The sequence below is a fragment of the Carcharhinus amblyrhynchos genome, chromosome 24 (genome assembly GCF_965287045.1).
Source record: "Carcharhinus amblyrhynchos chromosome 24, sCarAmb.v2.hapA, whole genome shotgun sequence".
Classification (NCBI taxonomy): Eukaryota; Metazoa; Chordata; class Chondrichthyes; order Carcharhiniformes; family Carcharhinidae; genus Carcharhinus; species Carcharhinus amblyrhynchos.
In genome coordinates, this window is record NC_137347.1 from 5078220 (window position 1) to 5098743 (window position 20524).

The following is a 20524-nucleotide window of genomic DNA, read 5'->3' on the forward strand; positions in this document are numbered from 1 at the left end:
ATCTGCTTTGGAATGCCTCCAATGGGCAGGATTTTACGGGCACCCTCGTCCCAAAACCATAAAAACCCGCCCGAGGTCAGTGGACCTTTCCATCGTCCATCCCTCCCTGCTCCGATTCCCATGGTGGGTGGTAAAATTCCAGCCTACATCTCTTTTAGCTAAGGGGACCAAAACTGTACGCCGTGTTCCAGGTGAGGCCTCACCAACACTTAGTAATATTGAAGCAAAACTTCCCTACTTTTAAACACCAACCCCTTTGCAATAAAGGCTGCCTTTTGATTCCTCCATAGCATCTCCTCACACTTCTCTACGTTAACCTCCATTTACCAGGTTTTCGCCCAAACTATCTGTATCCCATATCCCCATCTCAACTCTCCATAACCGGAACTCTTCAAACCTCTGCCGCTCCGATCCAAACTCACAGCAAGCCCCATTGACCTACCAGGCCAGGGAACACTCCCTCCAAGAACAAAGAACAAAGAACAACACAGCACGGGAAACAGGCCCTTCGGCCCAACGAGCCCGCGCCGCCGTCCCCCTGTCTCAGTGACCTATTCATGATTTTAGTCTACGCCTAACGTGCGAGGATCAGGGAGGTCCAATATAGGGACAATTTAGTACCCAATCAATCAGCCTAAAAGCACATCTTTGGGGGATGTGGGAGGAAACCGGAGCACCCGGAGGAAACCCACGCAACCACGGGGAGAACGTGCAAACTCCCACAGACACAGGCCCAAATCCATGTGTCCGCACAGCAACAGAGATAGTCTCTGAGCTGTCATGTTGCCCTCGAGATGGTCCAGTTTAAGCACACTAATGACAAGAAGCAATAGGCAACTCCCGAAGCAACGTCCAAGAGCAGCCCACTACAACCTGCCAGATGCATGCCCCTTGCTGGACTTAAATGCCTGTGGAGACAAAAAATTCATTATTAAACAGACAAAGACTGTAACATCCCTGAGGCAAAACGTATTCCCAAGCCTACAATGTTTAGTAAGGCCTACTATATCCCCCTATATGTAGCCCGCTCATGTGGCTGTCTAAGTGACTCTTAAACAACCCTAGCGTGCCTGCTTCCACCACCTTACTCGGCAGTGCATTCCACACCCCCACTACCCTTTGCGTGAAAAACTGCCCTCTAATATTTGTCTTATACCTAGCCCCCCTCACCCTAAGCCCGTGACCCCTCGTTCTATCTATTTCTAATAACGGAAAAAGCTTACCACCATTTACTCTATCTATCCCCTTCATAATCTTATAAACCTCTATTAGATCCCCCCTCAGCCGACGTCTCTCAAGGGAAAACAGCCCAAGTTCATTCAATCTTTCCTCGTAAGACAGCCCTTCCATACCAGGCAGCATCCTGGTAAATCTCCTCTGCACTCTCTCCAGGATCTCTACATCCTTCCGGTAGTACGGCGACCAGAACTGGACGCAGTACTCCAAGTGAGGCCTAACCAACGTTCTATACAACTGCAACATCAGACTCCTACTCTTATATTCTATACCCCTTCCTATGAAGGCTAACATACCATACGCTTTCCTCATCACATTCTGCACCTGCACCGACACCTTCAGGGACTTGTGCACTTGCACCCCCAGGTCTCTCTGCGTATCTATACTCCGGATAGTTCTACCTTTTATCGTATAACTCCCCTCCACATTATTCCGGCCAAAGTGCATCACCTCGCATTTCTCCGGATTAAATTCCATTTGCCATCTATCTGCCCAATCTACCAGCCTGTCTATGTCCTGTTGCATTGCCAGGCACTGCTCCTCAGTACCCGCCAATCCAACCATCTTAGTGTCATCAGCAAATTTGCTGATCACACCACCTACCCCCTCTTCCAAGTCATTAATATATACCACAAACAGAAGAGGTCCTAGTACCGAGCCCTGCGGCACACCACTGGTCCAAGGCCAATATCTCTTTGAGCAAAATCCGTCCTAATATTGAATGTCTCGGTTCGCTCTGTCCCAAACCTTCTCTGCTCCAGAGAGAGCAATCCCAGCTTTCCCAGCCTCTCTGCATCACAGACGTTCCTGGTATCATTCTGATCAATCTCTCTCACACTTTCTCCTCCTCAATCGGAGATTTCTCGAATTCTTATCCGAGTTGTTTGAAAATCGGTGCAGGCCAAGGATTCTGGAATGAATTTAACACCCAGAAGATGAATTCATCCAGCTGAACTGAGGTGGATTTTGGAACAATCGCACCGTGAAAAAGCTGTGCTGGGTAATGCTGCTGAATGTCATTATATCGTTCTGCGGTAAGATTTTAAACACCTTTACTTGCTCAGCATAAGCTGAAGTGGCTTCATGTACAGAGGGAGAGAGGGGGACATTTCCTCTCAACCCAAACACTGGGCCGGAATTCCCCGTCTTTCCTGATGGCAGACTCTTCCGGTCCTGCTAAAGGTCACCCCCACCAACCCCCGCCCATCCCCCCCAACCCCTCCCCCCTCCCCCCCCTCAACACCCCCCCATCCCACCCCACCCCACCCCACCCTTCCCTCTTCTCCTCCATTCCCGTAGACTCCATTCCCACAGACTGGGTCTGTAATCGTTGGAGTTTAGAAGGATGAGGGGGGATCTTATAGAGACGTATAAGATAATGAAGGGAATGGATAGGGTAGAGGTAGAGAGATTCTTCCCGCTTAGAAAGGATAACAGGACTAGAGGGCACAGCCTCAAGATAAGGGGGGGACAGTTTAGATCAGAGTTGAGAACGAACTTCTTCACTCAAAGGGTGGTGAATCTCTGGAATTCTCTGCCCGTTGAAGTGGTGGAGGCTACCTCGCTGAATATATTTAAGTCACGGGTAGATAGGTTTCTGATAGACAAGGGGATTAAGGGTTATGTGGAGAAAGTGGGAAAGTGGAACTGATCCACTTCAGATCAGCCATGATCTTATTGAATGGCGGGGCAGGCTCGAAGGGCTAGATGGCCTACTCCTGCTCCTATTTCTTATGTCTCTGCCTTTTCTGTCTAAAATGGCGAGAGGATAGGGCCACGTAGAAACACAGATTTGTTACGGCGCAGAAGGAGGCCATTTGGCCCATCATGTCTGCACGGGTTCTTCAAATGAGCATCATGATCTGGTTGACCAGGGCACAGAATTGGCAAAAGTCCAAGGGAAGGGATTGAATGGAGCTTTTCTCTTGCAGTGAGTCTGGAATCCACAGCCTGAGAGGGGGATGCAAACTCTTTCAATAGTAACATTGAAAAGTTATTCAAACAGAAAGACTTTGCAGGGCTGTGGGGACAAGGTGAGGAAGTGGGGCGAGTTAGATAACTCTTTGGAAGAGGCAGCGTGAGTAAAGTGGGATACGTGCGTTGGAATTTTGCGGGCGAGGGGCAGATAATGGAGCAGGATTTTATAGTTTTGGGACGAGAAAGGCTTTAAAACCTCACCCGTGACCTCATTCAGTGCGAATAACTTGTTTGGCTGTGAAGGAAACCCACGCAGACACGGGGAAAATGTGCAGACTCTACACAGACAGTGACCCAAACCGAGAATCGAACCCAGGAGGTCCCTGGCGCTGTGAGGCTGCAGCGCTAACCCACTGTGCCACCCAAAGTGCATGCAGCTGGCCAGCAGATAAGGGCAAGATTCAACTTGAGCTCTGAGGCTTCATTTGGTTGAATAACTTTCCAACATACTCACAAGTAGGCTCACATTAACACTGCAATGAAGTTACTATGACAATCCCCTAGTTGCCACTGTCCAGCACCTGTTCGGGCACACTGAAGGAGAATTTAGCACGGCCAATGCGCTTAACCAGTACGTCTTTCGCACTGCGGGAGGAAACCGGAGCACCCGGAGGAAACCCACGCAGACACGGGGAGAACATGCACACAGACAGTCACTCAAGCCAGGGAACTGAACGCGGGTCCCTGGTGCTTTGAGGCAGCAGTGCTGACCACTGTGCCAGCCTGCATGTGGATAAGCTTCAGGAGAAAGTGTAGCTGAATCTACATTTTCAGAAGTGGAGGGGGACAGAGACGTGGCGAGGAGTAGCTTTGTGTGATGCAGGATGCACGTGGGGCTTTAGCAGTTCAACTGAATCCAATTTAATCTGTATAAAAATTGCCATTTATTTCCCTAAATCAATCCTGAATGAGATGAGGGAAATGCACAGTCTATTTCCATCTCTCATTAGGTTCCAATCTGCAACATTTGAAAGCTTGAGGTAACAGCTATAATTAATTCTATCGGGTAATTAAAATTGTTCTTACAATGAAATATTAATACATGCAATTATTTCCCATCCATTTCTCTGTAAGGAACACATTATTTCCACAGTTTTTGTAAGAAAGAAAAGCTGACATAATTAATTCATTCATGATCCTCTCATTTAAATAATCAACTAATAACTTGGGTGAATTAGAGCAAGTAAGGCTGTAACCCTGACATCTTTTAACACACAGTAGTTTAAGTGGTAGATCTTGTACTTTCAACCTCCAGGTCAGGGAAGTCGTGGGTTCAAAACCCACTCCGGTGAATCCAGCGTGTAATCTGGACTGCTGCATCTACGTAGCGCTGGAGGAGGTGCTGCCTCTGAACTGGGATGTTAAACCGAGGCCCCACCTGCCCCCTCGTGAAGGCACTAACGTTTGAAGTTCATTTATTGATGTCACAAGCACATTAACACCGCAGTGAAGTTATTATGAAAATCCCCTCGTCGCCACACGGGGCGGGCTCGAAGGGCTAGATGGCCGACTCCTGCTCCTATTTCTTGTGTCCACACGCTTGGCGCCTGTTCGGGTACACGGAGGGAGAATGGCCAACGCTCCTAACCAGCGCGTCTTGCAGACTGCGGGAGGAAACCGGAGCATCCGGAGGAAACCCACGCAGGCACGGGGAGGATGTGCAGAATCCGCACAGCGAGTGATCCAAGCCGGGAATCGAACCTGGGTCCCCAGCGCTGTGAGGCAGCAGTGCGAACCGCTGTGCCATGCTGAGATCCCATGATGTTAGCTTAAGGAAGAGAAAACAGAGTTCTGTCATTTGCTGTCCTGGCAAAGACACAACTACCCTTCATTAACCAATACTAAAAACACGAGGTCACCTGGTAATGAGGGCACTGCTGTTTGTGGGATCTTCCTTTGCACAAAATGGCTGCTCATATTCCATGCGCCACACTTCAGATGCACCCGTGCTCCATGACAAACCGTGCTCGCTCCTGCTCCCCAGAAAGGTCCCCGTCCTGTCTGACATTCACATTCCAATCATTCCTGTCTTCCCAGGAAGGCAATGCCTTTCCTTGTGTTCGTCTCTCTCTCAACAATTCCCACGGATACGATGGGAGTGGGAATGGGAATGGGAATGGGAATGGGAATGGGAATGGGAATGGGAATGGGAATGGGAGGAGGCCCACTGGCTGCCCAGGAGCAACGCTTCCCCAAGCACTTCAAGCTCAGCTGCTCCTTTCCATGTGATCTGCCACCTTGCCAGCTGCCCCCCCCCCCAACTCCCACCCTCTCCTCCTCCCCCCCCACTCCCACCCTCCCCTCCTCCTCCGCCCCCCCCCCACTCCCACTCCCACCCTCCCCTCCTCCTCCGCCCCCCCCCCACTCCCACCCTCCCCTCCTCCTCCTCCTCCGCCCCCCCCCCACTCCCACCCTCCCCTCCTCCTCCGCCCCCCCCCCACTCCCACCCTCCCCTCCTCCTCCGCCCCCCCCCCCACTCCCACCCTCCCCTCCTCCTCCGCCCCCCCCCCACTCCCACCCTCCCCTCCTCCTCCGCCCCCCCCCCCACTCCACCCCGTGATCTGAAGCCTCCAACCACCCCCCCACCCCCCCCCCCCTTCACAATCTCAGTCAGCCTCCCACTCTCCACTCTGCGGCCTATCCTAGGCTCTCCCACTTCAGGCCTGACCCCCTGACTCCTGCTGCTCACACCATTCACACCCCAGCCCTTCCTCCCAGCATCACAGCTCATACCCTCCTCGCTCGGGCCTCTGGCTCACCCCTTGCCCCATTAGCCCCACACATCACTCCAGTTCAAACCTAACACAGTCCGAGGGATGTTATGATCTTGTTTGGATGAGGCTCTTAAAATCCCCTCGAGGCAAATGGAGAATCCCGTCCTGTGAGCCTCGCCTGCCCTGATCCCAGGGTGGGCATTGCAGTAAAATTCCAGCCAGTGGGTTGAGTTTTCAGGTCCGTGGGTGGGCATATGTCAACGGTTGGCATTGCTAGTATACCAATTCCAGGGAGAGTGGTCATTGGGTAATGAAGGGGCTCCTCATCCTGCTGGCCTTGTAGGGTCTCAGGAATAGGGCAGCAAAGCTGCCAAGCGCTGTTGGGAGCTACCTCAGCATAAGAAAGCCATTGGAAACTTCTTCAGAATAGCTTTGGCACTGGTGTCACTGCAGGAGCAGCCTCGGCACTGGGCCCAGGTGCACTGGTGTCACTGCAGGAACAGCCTCGGCACTGGGCCCAGGTGCACTGGTGTCACTGCAGGAACAGCCTTGGCACTGGGCCCGGGTGCACTGGTGTCACTGCAGGAGCAGCCTCGGCACTGGGCCCAGGTGCACTGGTGTCACTGCAGGAACAGCCTCGGCACTGGGCCCAGGTGCACTGGTGTCACTGCAGGAACAGCCTCGGCACTGGGCCCAGGTGCACTGGTGTCATTGCAGGAGCAGCCTCGGCACTGGGCCCAGGTGCACTGGTGTCACTGCAGGAGCAGCCTCAGCACTGGGCCCGGGTGCACTGGTGTCACTGCAGGAGCAGCCTCGGCACTGGGCCCGGGTGCACTGGTGTCACTGCAGGAGCAGCCTCGGCACTGGGCCCGGGTGCACTGGTGTCACTGCAGGAGCAGCCTCGGCACTGGGCCCGGGTGCACTGGTGTCACTGCAGGAGCAGCCTCGGCACTGGGCCCGAGTGCACTGGTGTCACTGCAGGAACAGCCTCGGCACTGGGCCCGGGTGCACTGGTGTCACTGCAGGAACAGCCTCGGCACTGGGCCCGGGTGCACTGGTGTCACTGCAGGAGCAGCCTCGGCACTGGGCCCGGGTGCACTGGTGTCACTGCAGGAGCAGCCTCGGCACTGGGCCCGGGTGCACTGGTGTCACTGCAGGAGCAGCCTCGGCACTGGGCCCGGGTGCACTGGTGTCACTGCAGGAGCAGCCTCGGCACTGGGCCCGGGTGCACTGGTGTCACTGCAGGAGCAGCCTCGGCACTGGGCCCGAGTGCACTGGTGTCACTGCAGGAACAGCCTCGGCACTGGGCCCGAGTGCACTGGTGTCACTGCAGGAGCAGCCTCGGCACTGGGCCCGGGTGCACTGGTGTCACTGCAGGAGCAGCCTCGGCACTGGGCCCGAGTGCACTGGTGTCACTGCAGGAACAGCCTCGGCACTGGGCCCGGGTGCACTGGTGTCACTGCAGGAGCCGTTTTGTCACTGTTCGCGTTTCAAGTTGTACATTCCCATCAACTCCCAATTGATTTCCCAGAAAAAAAAGAAAAGAATGAATTAGATATCGGTGACGTTTCATGACCTTGGGATGTTCCACAGTTACCAGGAAATGAAATATTTCTGCAGCGGGGTAACTGTTGTAACGTAGGCCGGAATTGTTTGGCTGTTCACTTCCCGCCGTCCAGAGAATCAGCGGGGAACTCATCCCACCCTCTCCAGGTGCCCTGTCACTGGGTCAATCCACCAATCGCCAGCCTTAAAATGGGGGCTGGCTGGGTTACGACCTGGAAGTGACCAACAATCGGCCAATCAGGAGTCTCAATAGAGGGCAAGGTAGCGGGTGCCGGCCCCACATTAAAGTCACCCCACGGTCGGGGTGGCCAAAAACTCGGAGGGAATCCCGTTCCCTCACTTTGAATCCGCCCCCCCCCCCCCCACTCCCATCCCCCCCATAGCCCCCCTCCAACCCCCCCCCCACCACCCTCCCCTCCCCCACAATTCCCACCTAACACACGTCAATAGGGGAGTGGGGAACTCAGGCCACAGGAAACGTGGCAGTCGATTAGTGCACAGCAAGCTCCCACAAACAGCAACGAGTCCACGTTTGCCAGCAGAGCTGGCTGAGGGAAGGGCATGGAAACTGTGGATGGAATTCTCTAACCCTGCACTCCCTTAACGAGAGCCTGCAAAACCTCATTAAATTTCGCTTCTGTCGCCTCTCTAGCGGAAGATCTGCAGTGGCCAGCCTTTCGGTTCCCTTTCCCGACCTCAGTGCCTTGCTTTGCTTCTTAAATCTAAACTTCTACATTTGTCTTTCAAATGACATCTGCTTATTTCTCTCTCTCTCTCTCTCTCTCTCTCGCTCAATTTCATTGCCATCATTAAGTGCGGATCGGCCTGACCCGCACTCTGGGATAAGTTTCCTCCTTAATCAATCCAACTTTCTTAGCTGTATTCTCAGGGAACTTGCCCTTTTAACTGATCTCCCCACTCTCTATTCCTCAAGATGATATATTCATAGCTCTCCATCTCTTGGCTGGTTCTGTGCTGAGCACAAAGAATCTCAATATCGCGTCCATTACTCACAAATAGAATCACAATCATGCTTGCATAGTAAGTGTAAGTGTCAGCTCTGACTCAGTGCTAGCACGCTCACATCTGAGTCAGGAGCTGTAGGCTCATAATCCCACCCCAGAGATTTGTGCGTATAATCTAGGCTGACACTCCAGCGCAGTATGGAGAGAATGTACATTCATTATATTTTAACCCATTAGCAGGCAGGTACAGTCCTGCGCTGGGTTATTTTTTCTCTGTTTTTTCAGTTCTAAGGGTGATGGATTATCCTATCTTGACAAATACTTTGCTTTGGCTGCTTGTCAAATTGAGGGACAAAGTTCTCAGGGTGGAATCCATTACAGAATCCCTGCTGTGCAGGAGGAGGGAGGCCATTCAGCCCATCTGCACTGACTCTCCTACAGAGCACCCTACCCAGGCCCCATCCCTGTAACCCCACTTATTTACCCCGCTAATCCCTCTAAGCTACAGGTCTTGGGACGCTAATTTAGCGTGGCCAATCCACCTAACCTGTACATCTTTGAATTGAACCTGGGCCCGTGGCACTGTGAGGCCGCACTGTATCACCGTACCACCCTTGCCAATGCTGATGTATAGCTCATGCACAGAACGGTTGCACAGTGGTTAGCACTGCTGCCTCACAGTGCCAGGGATCGCGGTTCAATTCCAGCCTGTCTGTGTGGAGTTTGCACACTCTCTCCGTGCCTGTGTGTGTTTCCTCCGGGTGTTCCTGTTTCTTTCCACAGACCAAAGATGTGCAGGTTAGGTGGATTGGTCATATTTAACTGCCATTTAGTGTTCCAAATGTGTAGGTTCGGAGGATTAGTGGGGTAAATATGTGGGATTACAGGGATAGAGCCTAGGAGGATTCTCTGCTGGAGGGTCAGTGCGGGCTGAATGGCCACCTTTTGCACCTTAGGGATTCTATGATCCTATGAACCCTCACACAAAGCTTACCGTTTGGTGCTGTGGGCTTTGATGCTGAGCACCAGTGTTGGACCTGCTACAAAACACAAAACTCCAGTTGGGACTAGGGGAGCTCTTTGCTGTAAATGGAGTCCTTGTCATTGTCCAGTCTCAGCAGCCAGAGCTCCAGACCTGAAAGACTGGCTTTAAAAAAAAAATCGGAATTGTCAGTTCTGATTTTTCGAAGCTAGTCAGTCACAAAGGTACCCAAAGGTCGGACTGGTGGCATGGCAGTGATTGGAGAAGCCAACGGCAATACCACTGCTCCTCCAATCACAGTTCTTCCTTCCCCTCGTAAAATCTTCTGATTACCATCATTGAACGTAAATCATTTACTGCTGAATTTATTCATTCAACTCATGAAAGAGAAAGGGAAGAAGGATGATTACAAAAGGAGGATGCGCTGTTAGAGATAATAAAGTGCAGAGGAAGGGGGAGTGGTTGGGGGTGGTGCGATGAGAGAGTGAGAGGAAGGATTGGGAATAAAACCTCCGGTCGTGGTAAGTTTGAGGTGGATGGAGGTTAATCCAAAAACTCAGCTAATGTTCTGGGACCCGGGTTCGAATCTCACCAAGGCAGATGGTGGAATTTGAATTTAATTTTAAAAACCTGAAATTAAGAATCTACTGATGACCATGAAACCATTGTCGATCGTTGGAAAAAATCCATCTGTTTCACTAATGTCCTTTAGGGAAGGAAATCTGCCATCGTTACCCGGTCTGGTCTACATGTGACTCCAGAGCCACAGCAATGTGGTTGACTCTCAACTTGGGCAACTGGGAATGGGCAATAAATGCTGGCCAGGCAGCGATGCCTATGTCCCACGAATGAAATAAAATGGAAATGTGGGCAGGGGGGGCAAAGCAGCAACACATTTTGGGAATCTCAGATTGTGCGGAGGGAGCGGGGGTACGGTGGGAGCTGGTAGTAGCAGTTGGATTCGAAACTAGTCTGTTTAAAGTTTCAATGGAAACAGAGAATCAGATGAATAATGGAACTGAAAAAATACATTAAAATAAAATTAATATTCACAAGGGACCAGTGCCCAGGGCGGTCCCAGGAGAATGGCTTTTCTGTTGGTGTAAGTACGTGTTTGTACACCTATTATAAAACAGCAACAGCGACAGATTCACAGGTCTAAAAGGTTAAGAGATTTTTCTCTGCTCTTTTTCAGCTAAGGTTTATATAACAAAACACAGGCACTGTCCATCTGCAAACAATAGATATATTAACTATAATGACCAAATGTCATTCCTAATGGTCTCTTCCTAAGTTGTAGAATTTTAATCTGGCCATTTTTGCAGCTCCGAACATTTCTAACAGATTTTGCTATACAATATCAGAATATTAATTTCCTGGGCAAAGTTAGAAGCAAAATGAAAGAGCTAAATGAATGTTGTTGTATTAATAATGGTATTCATTAGGAAGCTCCAATGCTTTTAATTGTTGCATTTTCAATCCTTTTAGCTTTGCAGTGTTGAAGAAGGAGTATAGTTTGAGTCTTCACAAAGCCCATACATTCTGATCCTCTTTCTCTCCGGGTACCGTGTCCCTAACAGGGCGTTGGATTTCCACGTCAATCTTACTGCAGAGGCATGGATCATTCTCGTTGATGAGGCATTCCTCCAGTTTGCAAGACTCATTAAAAGAAAAGAATGTGAATTAAATTCTTATTGTGAGCAGCAGGTTGGCACAGTGGCTAGCACTACTGCTTCACAGCATCAGGGACCCAGGTTTGATTCCAGCCTTGAATGACTGTGTAAAATCCGCACATTCTCCCCATGTTTGTGCGGGTTTCCTCCAAGTGCTCCAATTTTAGGTTTGGAGGTGGGTGAGCCCTTTGGTGATAGTGACAACAATTTGGTTACAGTGGGAAGGGATAGGTATATACCGCAGGGCAAGAGTTATAGCTGGGGGGGGGGGGGGTGGGGGGAGGAAATTATGGTGTGATTAGGTGAGATTTAGGATGAATAGGATATGGAAGGAAACTGCAGGGGATGGGCACCATTGGACATTCCTCAGATGGTGATGGCTAGCACGAGGGGACACAGCTTTAAATTGAGGGGGTGATAGATATAGGGCGGACGTCAGAGGTAGGTTGTTTACTCAGAGAGTAGTAAGGGCGTGGAATGCCCTGCCTGCGACAGTAGTGGACTGGCCAACATTAAGGGCGTTTAAATGGTCATTGGATAAACACATGGATGATATTGGAATAGTGCAGGTTAGCTGGGCTTTGGATTGGTTTCACAGGTCGGGGCAACATCGGGGGCCAAAGGGCCTGAACTGCGCTGTAATGTTCTACGTTTCCTCCATCAGAAAGGTCGTTCTCTGTTCTACCTCAATGAATGGAATTTTCCCATCCTGCCCGCCACAGGAATCGTAACGGGCGGGACAGGGACATAATAAAGTCCATTGACCTCAGGCGGGATTTTCCAGACTTGGACAGAGAGTGGCTGGAACATCCCACCCACTCTCCTTTACCATCGATCGCTCCCACCAACCTCAGACTTTCTAAATCATGATTTCTTAACACGTGCCCAAGGAATGCCAACTTTCTCTTCCTGATCTTGTTCAGCAGAGCTCTTTTGGTCTCAGATATTACCAGCACCCAGTAAGTGTGACTTGTCCGAGATATTTTCATTATTTGCCCCAAAACAGCAACCCCACAGCCTCAGTACTTGTCTGCGTTGGTTCACTGGTGTTTTCCTCTGGGTAGCATGGTGGCACAGTGGTTAGCACTGCTGCCTCACAGCGCCAGGGTCCAGGGTTCAATTTCCGGCTGGGGTCACTGTCTGCGTGGAGTCTGCACATTCTCCCCGTGTCTGTGTGGGTTTCCTCCAGGTGCTCCGGTTTCCTCCCACAGTCTGAAAGACGTGCTGGTTAGGGTGCATTGGCCGTGCTAAATTCTCCCCCCCCAGTGTACCCGAACAGGCGCCGGAGTGTGGCGACGAGGGGATTTTCACAGTAACTTCATTGCAGTGTTTAAAGTTTATTAATCAATGTCACAAGTTGGCTTACATTAACACTGCAATGAGTATTGAGGAAACCGGAGCACCAGAGGAAACCCATGCAGACATGGGGAGAATGTGGCGCTGCTCAAGGGGCAAAGTGCCAATACTCCGGGGGCACCTTCGCACAGCCCATTGGGCATGGGGGCACTGCCAAGGGCGTGTGGCCTAATGGGCAGGGTCTTGGGGGGGGGTGGGATATGATGGGGCAAATCGGTGGGTTGTGGGGAGGGGGTGGGGGTCCTGCTACCACCTCTGCAGAGAGGATTGGTGGGGAAGGGAGGGAGGCCAGCGATTGGGACTGTCTTTCCCGGGGGCAGCTAGCTGGGGACATCGGGACTTCGGTGGGGGGGGAGTATGGGGCCAGGACTGCCAGTGGGAAGCAGAGTGGGGGATGGGCATGGGAGATTGGTGAGGTTGGCCGGGACATACTTTGGAGGGGGGAGTGGGGGTGGGGGGAGCGGGAGCGGGCAGCGATCAGGTTGTGGGGGACAGAGAGCTGGTGTTGCAGGGGACACACAGGGTTGGCTAGTGATCGGGCTGGCCAGCAATCAGGAATTCATCAGTGGGGGGGCGGGGGCCACAGAATGTACACCAGTCTGGACACTGCCAGTGACTGACTCAGTGCTGGGTTCCCCGCCTCACCAACAGGAATATGGTTTTTAGCATGGCTCACGCTAGTGGCCTCTGCAGACTGTGTTATCTTCCTCCAGCTCTCCACAAGACAGAGAAAGAACACTCATCAATGACACTGAGCAGTTGCTAAAAACAACACACAATGCCAGCTTTCTAAAAGTGTGTGGTCTCGCCATCCACGAGGAGGATTAATACACTATTAATACGCTATTAATCCTCCTCGTGGATGGCGAGGCCACACACTTTTAGAAACACATTTCTCTAGGAAAACACTACAGAGATGATCCCGAAGAGTGGCCTCTGCAGAGGGTGGGAGAATATTCTCTAGGCTCCCATGGAAAACGTGAATTTCACCAGTTTTCACACAAATTCAACATTTAGAATTTTTTGGGGAAAAATCCCAGCCATTGACCATGTATGAACAACCTTTGATCTAATAGTATCTCAGTCAGGAAGTGTAATCCCACCTAGTATCCTTGGGACTAATAACCAATCATGTAAATAGCTGTGTGCAGGACAAAATATATCCACCAGGTCCACTGACGCAATCCCTACTGCCTCTACCCAGTGCTGGCTAAGGTTTTTACTGAGTTTATCCACTGGATTTATGCGAGTTCATTCTCTCATTGTTTCATTTTTCGGGACTAGTTTGCAAAGCGTGGTTTCAGTAACTCTGTGTGAGGTAGTGCTGTCTCACTCCCTCATATTGATTGATCTATAAAGGTTGTCAGGAAAGACATTGTGTTTTATATACGAACAAGGGATGAACAAGTTCTAATTCCTGAATTGATCCATGGGTGTGATTGCATTGCCGAGGCCTTTCCCTTGCCACTCTTATTATCATCCCTCTTAAAGTTTATTTATTAGTCACAGGTAAGGCTTACATTAACACTGCAATGAAGTTACTTCGAAATTCCCCTAGTCGCCACAGCCTGGCACCTGTTTGGGTCAATGCATCTAACCAGCAAGTCTTTCAGACTGTGGGAGGAAACTGGAGCGCCTGGAGGAAACCCAGGCAGACACGGGGAGAACGTGCAGACTCCGCACAGTGACCCAAGCAGGAATCCAACCCAGGTCCCTGGCACTGCGAGGCAGCAGTGTTAACCACTGTGCCACCGTGCTGCCCATATTAAATTGCTAAGACCTGCTAAATGGATGGCATGGCGGTACAGTGGTTAGCACTGCTGCCTCACAGCACCAGAGACCCGGGTTTAATTCCAGTCTTGCGTCACTGGAGTCTGCATGTTCTCCTCGTGTCTGCGTGGGTTTCTTCCGGGTGCCCCAGTTTCCTCCCATATTCCAAAGATGTGCAGGTTAGGTTGACTGGCCATGCTAAATTGTGTCTAAAGTTTGGGCGATTAGCGGGGTAAAGTCGTGAGGTAATGGGGAAAGGGTCTGTGTGGGTTTGTGGTCAGTGTGGATTCGATGGGCTGAATAGCCTCCGTCAGCACTGTAGGGATTCTATGAATGTAACAGAAAGGGGAAAGCACTGGGACACACTGTGCCCTTGGTGCGTTATTCCAGCTCATCCCAATCACAGCTCCCCTGCCCCCCCAACTTGCTGCTGCCCCAAAGACAGGATCAATGTCTGGAGGAGCAGCAAAGGTGTAAGAGAGGTCAGCTGTGATTGAAGGAGCTGGAGCAGATTTTCTGGCCATTCGTCCTGAAAATTTACAGCGTTATCTCCCAGAGGCCAACAAGAAGGAGTAGAACACTTATAAACCGGAGGGAGTCTCTGCAGTGACAAGGGAAGAGCAGGCCCCAGAGAGCAGACACAGGAGACCAGGCCCCGGGGATGCTGGCCTGGGGGAGCAGGCCTAGGGAAAGCAAGACTTGGGGTGGTGGGGGGGCGGGACCAGGCCTAGGGGGAGGAGGCCCAAGGGGAGCAGGTCTGGCGGGGCCAGGCCCACGGGGAACAGGCCGTAGGGGAGAAGGCCCAGGCGGAACAGGTCTGGAGGCCAGGACCAAGGGGGCCATGCCTAGGGGGAGCCAGGCCCTGGGGGAGCATGCCGAGGGGAGCAGGCCTGGGGGAGCAGGCCCAAAGAGAACAGGCCCAGGCAAAGCACACCATGGGCGAATAGCCCAGGGACCACAAAATGGAGTATCAAGACACGGAGGAGGAGACTTTGACAAACAGGCTCCAGGGAAGCAATCAGTCAGCCTCGTGTCAGGCTTGCTATTATAATAGTTTAATCATCAATTGCTTATAAGGGAGTGGGTAAACGCAATATGATTTATTAATTGATGCTCGGCCTATGAGAGCTGTTCTTTGTCGGTATAAAGCTTGAAAATGTCAGTGCTGTGTGTGAGTGCTTCCCTCAAAGCAAAAGTGAAACTAAGACTGGATCACAAGGCACACTTCCCTTTCTGTAATGTCACACTGATCTCCCTTCCAAGCATCTTCCAAAAGTGCTCAGAGCCAGCTGTTGTCCATGTTCACGGTCCAAGCCTCTCCCAGTGAACATAAACTTTGCTTCTGGGAGGCTGTTTGAGGCCTATCAGAGATAGGGAGTTGTATTGAGCGATGTGAGTGAGTGAGAACTGTGTCAGTGTGTCCAGGGAGGGAGGAGGGAGCTCCAACAACAGGAAATAATTGAAACATGCCCTCTTCCCCCCCTCTCCCTTCCCCTTCTATCTCTCACCCAACTCTCTCTTTCCCTCCCCATTCTCTCCCCCTCCTCTCCCCTCCCTCTCTTCCTCTCCCCCCACTCTACTCCCACTCCTGTCTCCCTTCCTCATGCTCTTCCCTACCCCACCTCTCTCCCCCCCTGCCGCTTTCTCCCCCTCCCCGCGTTTCCCTCCCCAAACTCTTCCCAAACCTCTCTCCCTTCCCAATTTCTCCCTCCCCCACACTCTTACCCCACCCATCTCTCATTCCCCACTCTCTTCCCCAACTCGTCTCTCCTTTCCCCTCTCTCCCCATCCCGTCTCTCCCTATGTGTCTCTCTTCCCCATGCTCTCTCTCTCTCCCCATCCCTCATTCCCTTCCCCCTCTCTTCCCCCCACCTCTCTCTCTCTCTCTCCCCCTCCCCCATGTTCTTTCCTTCCTCTCTCCTCCTCCCCATCTCTCTCTCTATTCCTCCACCCACTCTTTCCCCCTCCCCCCACCCACCCACTCCTCCCCCACCCCCTCTCTGTCCCCCACTCTCTCTCTCTCTCTTTGCATGCATCTCTCTCTTCCCCTTGGTCTCTCTCTCTCTCCCTCCCTCCCCCACCTCTCTCCCCTATCCTCCACCTCTCGCCCTCATCCCCCACTCTCTCCCCCACCCCCTCTCTGTCCTCCACTATCTCTCTCTCTGTGTAATTTACAACGTGACAGCTACCAAAGCCAGAGTTATTGTCTGCACGGCATGATAAAGAACTAATGGAACCTTCTCCTGTCAGAGTAACAATATCGCTGTTTAACTAAAATGGGTAATCTCTGGATTGCTTAATAGTTGCAGTGGAATCACTTATCATCCATTCGCAAGCTAACACCGTGTTGTATCGCCACTGCTCTCAACATCAATACCCACACTGGAGAATATCTGTAACTGGAAATCAACAATCAGCAGAATCATTTAACTGTGACCTTTCTGCTCTTGTTTGGTAAATCGGCTGGTGAACCTTGAAATGTGAATTATGGGTGATGGTTAAAGGGGAGGCAGGGGGATAAGGACTCAGGAACAGTAGCAGCACCAACGCCCATTGAGCTCTATCCCTGACCCTGCACCTATCCGATGTGCTTGGATACCATGAACCCATTATCAACATCTTACACCCGACCTTCAGGTCCTGAACTGACCATATGCTGTGTTGTGGACTGAAAGGATACTTGGTTTGGCCTTGGTAGGCTTCTGTTGTTGCGCACTGGGGAGGCCACATAATGTCTATTGTACACCCTTGGGCTTTACTGGTGGCCTTTACGGGTTTCACAGGCAAGTGTTATTGATGTGGAGGGGGTGGGGGCCGGAGGTGGTGATCAGTTCAAACAGCGTTGGTTTTGTCCTCTTACTGCCTGCCTGTAACAGAAGGAGTTTTCATAGAATCATCGAACCCGACACTACAGAAGGAGGCCATTCAGCCCATCGAGTCCACACCAACCATCACCCCATCCGGGCCTTATTCCCATAATCTCACATATTTACCCTGTTAATCCCCCTAACACTAGGGCAATTTAGCGTGACCAATCAACCAAACCCGCACATTTTTGATGTGTGAGAGGAAACCCACAAAGACATGGGGAGAACATGCAAACTCCGTACAGGCAGTGACCCGAGGCTGGAATTGAACCTGGGTTCCTGGCACTGTGAGGCAGCAGCACTAACCACTGTGCCACCATGCCGTGCCAATTTTTTTCAAATAAAGGATACCGTATCTCTCAACCCCTCAGTTTTTGTGTGATCTCTGTTCCTACTAAAAACCTCACATTTGAGTTTGGATTAACTCAAAGGGTTACTTTATTACACAGGTTTCAAAAAGGCACAAAAAGAGGAGCAACCACAACTTCCACTCCACACACAGCTATTCTTGGATTCTTGGATCTCCCTTCCTAACTGTACAGTGGGTGTACCCACACCACAGGGACCGCAGCATTTCAAGAAGGCAGCTCACACCACCTACCGAAAGGACAATTAAGGATGGGTAATAAATGCTGGCCCAGCCCATAGCCCATGAAAGAACAGAAATGAAACTCTGCAATTTATCCTGCTATTGTCTGAAAAAGTGTAAGGTTGATTCGGAGAAAGAAGCTTTACTTTAAATCAGAAACTGCAGATTAGAGATTAGATACCTGCACCGCCCCAGCATGGAACAATACGAATCATCATTTCCCTGGAAACAGGTCTGAGAATGAGTTTAGTGTGATTTCAGATATAGATATATAGTTCAGAACTGGCTCAGCAATGAGCAGTGGCAGCTGTTTGAATGAAGCCACCAGATAAGGTATGATAAAAAAACTCCACAATCAATGGGAAATAAAAGAACTCACCAATTGGAGTCTTTTGAGCAGAGATGAGTTGAAGAAAACTAAAATCTTTGCAGAGAGATAGGCAAATTGTATCCCTTCCTGCAGCTCAGAGAGAAGGTAAGAAGTTGAGCTTAGTTTGGACTGCAGACGTCCTCTGGAAGTTTAAGAACTAATTCCAGCAGCTTAATAATAATCAAAGCATGTAGGGAGATGCCAATCACATGTGCCACACTGTCAGGCTACGTTAACAGTCAACTAAAATAGTTTATTTATTCCTCCATTCCTCCGAGGCCCTCGTAACGTTTACTAACTCCCAGTACCGTGCCCTGTTCTGACCAGTTTAAATTCCATCCGTCCCACTGCGGCCTTCATCTGCTCATTTATTGCCCTCCTGCCTGTGGGATCTTGCTGTGCACAGACTAACTCCCGTGTTTCCTACGTTACCGCAGCGACTACACTTCAGAAAGAGCACGGTGCCTGTGACAGCCAGCGCTGGCGAAAGATGTTGTCTAAGTATCTTTACTCCGGACTCTCGCTCTCACCGTTGAACTTGGCTATTTACTGCCCAAATTCCTTCAGTTTGGTTTCTGCCTTTCTCACACTGCCAAAGCCAGAAACACGGTCCTGGGGCAGGCTTTCCCCCTGCTGTGTTCAATACCGTTCACCAGCTCATCGTTTTACCTCCAGCTATCCATGGATCTGCCTCTCATGTCCATCCCTGTCTAGCTGAATGCACCCATGAATATTTCCAGCAGTGTAACATTTGAGACCAGAAATTCCAGCTTGAGGTCAATGGACACATCCGTCGCCCGCCCCGTGCCCACTCCGATTCTGTAACAGCGGGGCAGCAGAGTTCCAGCATTGATGGAAGAGCCCACACTTTGGGGGGGGGGGGTGATTTGGAGCCCGCATTCTCCCTCTGCAGGAATGATGGCACGCACTCAAAATCCAGAGAGACTCAGAAAGAGGAATTCACGCCAGGGGGTGGGGGGAGGGGATCTTCCAGCCCATTGGTTATTTTTAAATCATTCCCAAATTCTGCTGACTTGGTGAGCACAACATCTTTGCTTGCTGCCACTTTTTATAGTATTTTTGTGCTATTCACTTTTCTCCACTTAAACGAAGACCCAAGGGTCAGGAAATAATGAGACATCTAGTTCATCACTTCAATGAATGAATATACCATTTTGACTCTATTACTAAAGGCTTTTATTCCCCAGCCAACTTAGAGGCCATTCAGTAATTGACATCCTATCCCATATTCTGCTTCCAGCTGAATTGAACCATCGATTTGGTTGATCTGTGTCTAAAGTGTCTTTTAACCTCAATTAACCCTCCTGTACTTCAGCTCAACGCTGAATATAATTCCACATCTTGTCATTGCAGCACAATGATTATTTTCTTTCCTAATCTATACACGACAATCCTAACAGCCCCAAACTCCATTCTGCTTCCTATAAATCAGACCCCCCCCACACTGCCAATGTTCTGGTTAAAACCTCCACATCCTGTTCACAACAAAATAGCGACTAGCACATCAAGCTCGGTCACAGCGCTAGGGACCCAGGTTTGATTCTAGCCTCGGGTCACTGTCTGTGTGGAGTTTACACATTCTCCCCGTGTCTGCATGGGTTTCCTCCGAGTGCTCCGGTTTCCTCCCGCAGTCCAAAGATGTGTGGGTTATGTTGATTGGCCACGCTGAAAAATTGACAGTAGTGGGATTGGCAGGGTAAATATGTGAGGTTATGGAGATAGGGCTTGGGTGAGATAGTGGTCGGTACACACTCGATGGGCTGAATGGCCTCCTTCTATACTGTAGGGATTCTATGAAGCGGCTTGACTGTACAGGAGGGGAGGAAGGAGGGAGAAAGAGTGGTAGTGGTAGGAGATTCACTAGTTTAGGGGAATATACAGGTGTTTCTATGGCTGCAATTGTGACTCTGAGATGAGGTGCTGCCTTCCTTGGGCCCTGGGTAGGGATATGAACAACTGCAAGGCATCCTAAAGGGAGAGGGTGAGAAGTCAGGGGTCGTGGTACATGTTGGTAGATTAAAGGATAAGGTCTTACATCATGAATTCAGGGAGCCAGGCAGCAGAATAAAAAAACAAAACCTTAAAGTTTGTAATCCCTGGATTATCTCTGGAACCATGTTCTAGCAAGTACAGGAGATAAGGCAGATGAAGGCATGGCTCAAGAGTTGTTTTCTTTAGAGCAGAGAAGGCTGAGAGGGGGAGGTATGATTGAGGTGTGTAAGATTATGAGGCATATGGACAGGTGGATAGGAACCTTTCCCCTTAGTTGAAGAGTCAATAACAAGGGGCCATAACTTTAAGGTGAGGGGTTTAGAGGGGGTTTGAGGAAAACATTTTCCATCTAGACGGTGGTGGCAGTCTGGGATGTGCTGCCTGGGAGACAGGAAATCTCACAACCTTTAAAAAGTACCTGGATGAGTAGTTGAAATGTCGCAACA

At 50.7% G+C, this 20524-nt stretch overlaps 1 pseudogene; it reads right to left on the bottom strand.

Annotated features, from left to right (window-relative positions):
• Window positions 1-13152: 13152 nt before the first annotated feature.
• On the bottom strand, window positions 13153-13408 carry LOC145358059 (small nucleolar RNA U3; annotated as a pseudogene).
• Between the last annotated feature and the right edge of the window lie 7116 nt (window positions 13409-20524).